The 4,122-nt window shown below is 45.9% G+C and overlaps 2 non-coding genes across 2 annotated transcripts; one reads left to right on the top strand and one right to left on the bottom strand.

Moving 5' to 3' along the window:
• Positions 1-654: 654 nt before the first annotated feature.
• On the bottom strand, positions 655-818 carry LOC120522033. The gene has a single exon (XR_005632257.1). It is a non-coding gene; the product is annotated as a U1 spliceosomal RNA (small nuclear RNA).
• A 1,005-nt stretch (positions 819-1,823) lies between these two features.
• LOC120522032 lies at positions 1,824-1,942 on the top strand. Its single transcript, XR_005632256.1, has one exon. It is a non-coding gene; the product is annotated as a 5S ribosomal RNA (ribosomal RNA).
• The last annotated feature ends 2,180 nt before the right edge of the window (positions 1,943-4,122 follow it).

The following is a 4,122-nucleotide window of genomic DNA, read 5'->3' as shown; positions in this document are numbered from 1 at the left end:
ATCAGCATGAAGGACAACGTACATTCTAATTCAAAAGACATTCCGAAAAATTTCAAAAGAATGGCAAAAAAAAAAAATGAAGACAGACAGGGGAAGGAGTGAAAAAAAAAAAAAAAAAACATACGGCTGTCGTTCAGAAAAGAGGGCTTCCAAAGTTGCATATTTGGGGAGAGAAAAAGGAGCAGCCCTCGTTTACTGGGAATACCGAGTGCTGTAAGCTTTTGCCTTTCTGCCAGCAGGAGTCGCCCTTCACCTCGTCTTTTCTTTTCCTCCTTCCACCCGTGTCAGAAGCTGGGCTCTTGGCAGCAAGGAAAGCGGCTTAAAATCAGTAAAGAGGCACTAAAAATAATGAATGATTATTTATATTATTATTTTATTATGTGTGTGGGGGGGTCCTTAAGATAAATACATACATTGATTAGTTAATTTAAATTAATATTATTTTTATTATAATTTTTCTATTGGGCGGGGGTCCTTAAAATAAATAAATAAATGGACAGACAGACAGATTGATTGATTGATTTTTGGAACTTCTTTATTTATTGCTTAAAGCTCCCAGAGCCGTTGTCTCACAGGCTCCTGCTTCACAATCGCCCAAGCACCACTTCCATAAGTTGAAACGCATGTTTTCAGTCTGTTTTTGAACCAGGACTATCAGGGAGAGCGCGAACGCAGTCCCCCACTACCACAAATTATGCAGTCGAGTTTCCCGCATTTGGGGAAATCGCAGGGGTCAGCACACCCGGAGTGCAATGGATGAGCCTCGCCCTGGGAGAACCACCTTAGTGATCATGGTATCTCCCCTGCCAGGTAAGTATGAGTTGTACAGCCCGGCGCTCATCCTCCCACTTCCTCGGCTTCATCGCTCGGCGGCGGGAGGTTTTCCCCAGCACAGTCCTCGGTCCTTCGGCCTCCTTCGGGCTTCTTCGGGATCCTTCGGGCTTCTTTGGCCTCGGGAGCGCGCATGCGCGGGAGCTAGCTGCTGCCCAGACGCCCGTGTGCACCGTGACCGGATGTTGGGGTTGCACCGACCTCACCACCTTGATTAGACAGGTTTCACTAGCAACCCCAAGGTGCACCTCGCTCTTATGCAAACCAGCCACCCATCGCTGGAGCTTATTGGCTGGAAGAGAAACAGGAGGGGTAGGACTGGGCGGGATGCTGAATGAGAAACAGCCGCCCAACAGCAAAGACAGGCGGCAGGCGGCAGACAGGAGGCAGGAGGCAAAGCTGCGAAGAGGAAGGCGACCCTGCGCTCCGGAGACCGAGAGGAAGAAGCCCTCGGCGTGGGCGCTCGCACACGGCAGCAGAGCACCCTCGGGAAGACCTGCGCCGAGGCCGCCGAGTGATCTGGGGCAGCGCTGGGTACACGTTCGAGACTTGAGCCGGTGCTTGCCCTCCCTTTGATGCCACTGTGGGATTGCACGTTAGCAAGGATACGAGGTTGCTGGTTCTTTCTGGAAGATGCCCCCCTTTGTAAAGTTGCAGGCTCCCCGTCTGATGAGCTGGACGAGATCTCTCTGTCTATCTATCCATCCATCCATCCATCCATCAATCCATCCATCCATGAGGTGGAACGGGTAACAGGGGAGTCTTAAATGGGTGGCGAGAGCGAGAGAGCCGACAGAAGGGGATCAGTATGAAGGACAACGCACATTCTAATTCAAAAGACATAACTTAAAATTTCAAAAGAATGGCAATTAAAAAAAAAAAATGAAGACAGACAGGGGAAGGAGAAAAAAAAAAAAAAAAACATAGGGCTGTCGTTTAGAAAAGAGGGCTTCCACAGTTGCCTATTTGGGGAGAGAAAACGAGCAGCCCTCGTTTACGGCCATACCACTCTGAACACGCCCGATCTCGTCCGATCTCGGAAGCTAAGCAGAGTCGGGCTCGGTTAGTACTTGGATGGGAGACCGCCTGGGAATACCGAGTGCCGTAAGCTTTTGCCTTTCTGCCAGCAGGAGTCGCCCTTCGCCTCGTCTTTTTCTTTTCCTCCTTCCACCCGTATCAGAAGCTGGGCTTTTGGCAGCCGAGTGATCTGGGGCAGCCCTGGGTACACGTTCGAGACTTGAGCCGGTGCTTGCCCTCCCTTTGATGCCACTGTGGGATTGCAGGTTGGAAAGGACACGAGGCTGCTGGTCCTTTCTGGACGATGCCCCCTTTGTAAAGTTGCAGGCTCCCGTCTGAAGAGCTGGACGAGATCTATCTGTCTTTCTATCCATCCATCCATCCATGAGGAGGAACGGGGAACAGGGGGGTCTTAAATGGGTGGCGAGCGAGAGAGCCGACAGAAGGGGATCAGCATGAAGGACAACGTACATTCAAATTTAAAAGAATGGCAAAAAAAAAAATGAAGACAGACAGGGAAGGAGAGAAAAAAAAAAACATAGGGCTGTCGTTTAGAAAAGAGGGCTTCCAAAGTTGAGATGTTTTTCTCATAAAACGAGAGGTTTTCTCTGATCATTCCAATTATTTTCTGTTGGGAAAAAACTTTCTGTTTATTTGTGTATGCACACCTTGCCTTCCACAATACTTCTTTTATCACGTTTATTCGGTCCCAATCTTTCTTCCCGACCTCTCTTTTCCCTGACCTCCCAAACACCACCAAGTCTCTATCCAGCTTGATGTCTACTATGTGTCTCTGCCTTACTTCCTTCCATATCCTTGCCACTGTGGGGCAGTCCCACATTGCATGTCCATACTGACTTATTTTTTTCTTTTACATCCGTCCCTGGGACATTTAGGCCCTTGTAAATTCTTTCTTTTACTTAAAGCCAGGTTGGTTTCTAGTGCTTCATGGGCGGCCAGCCAGGCTATATCTGCTACTTGATTATTTGGAAACTTTCCCCCAAATCTTTCCCATATCAGTTTAGATTCCTCTCTAGATTTCCCAGTAATGTTTACTGGCTTCTCACTTTCCCTTACTTTTTCCACTAATTCTTTCCACCTCCTCCACAAGTCCTTTTCATCCTGCTGAAGCCCACAATCTTTGATACAGTCCATCAACCTCCTGTATAGTTTGGGTAATCTAAACTCATATGGTTTCTTGTTCTGGGTTTTATAAAGCCCAAACCTTCTTAGATGACCACCCATCATGTACCTGGCTAAATCCGCTGCCCTCCCTTTCCGCTCTGTAACAAGGATATGTAAACGGCCGTGTATTTCAATCTTAACAAGATCCTTAAGTCCAGAAAACCTTTCTCCCCCTTTCCTTTTTGTTTCTTTACTTTCTGTCTTGCGACCTTCTCATCTGTAGACCTCCCAAAAAAATAAAAACATTGTCTTTCGATTTTCCTTAGAATATATTTTGTCCGTAAAAAAACTGTTGCCAGAAAAGAGCCTGGGCAAAATTATTGACTTAATTAGCAAAATTTTGCCCTCATATGTTAGTCTCCTAGTCCTCCAGAGACTTGTGAGCTTGTATAACTTTCTTTCCATCTCCTTCCAGTCTCTTCTTCCCTCCTTCTCCTCTCCAAAATGGATCCCTAATATTTTAACCGCCCCTCTATGTATTTTCATGTCGTGCCCAAAGTCCTCCTGCCACTTGCCCTGCAGATGGCACTCGGATTTCCTTATTTAATTGGGCTCTTTTGCTTTTTTGAATTCTGTTCCTAGCAGATATCTGATCATATCCGCTAACTTCCCAATTTTACTTAATGTCATATTAACAACAGTTGCTGTGTGTCTTAAAGTCAACTCCCTTTCTATATTCGACCCTCTTTCCCTCCATTTTCATTACCTTCCTTCTTGCCAATTTTTCACATTATGAACCCTATAAGAACACAAAACACTTTCTTATAATTCTTCTTACTATTTTCTTTGGTGGAAAAAACACATTTGCTAAATACGATAGTTTTGGGATTGTAACTGCCTTCATCAGCAATATCTTCCCTTCTATTGATAAGTTCGTTAACCTCCAAAATCCTGCTTTTTTTTTTTGGTTATCTTTTTCCCCATTTCTTTCCACTCCATCCTCTCTGTATTCTTAACCCCAATACTTTCACAACATTTGACAACCTTATTCTTCCTAGTGGTTTTTCCTTCCATTTCCCCCAACGGATTCCATGAGGAACACAAAGTAAAACCAGCGGTACCCAAGGATTCTCGAAGGGGCACAGTACC

This window comes from Polypterus senegalus, unplaced genomic scaffold, assembly GCF_016835505.1.
Source record: "Polypterus senegalus isolate Bchr_013 unplaced genomic scaffold, ASM1683550v1 scaffold_5286, whole genome shotgun sequence".
NCBI lineage: Eukaryota > Metazoa > Chordata > Cladistia > Polypteriformes > Polypteridae > Polypterus > Polypterus senegalus.
This window is presented reverse-complemented; position numbering and strand designations above follow the sequence as displayed.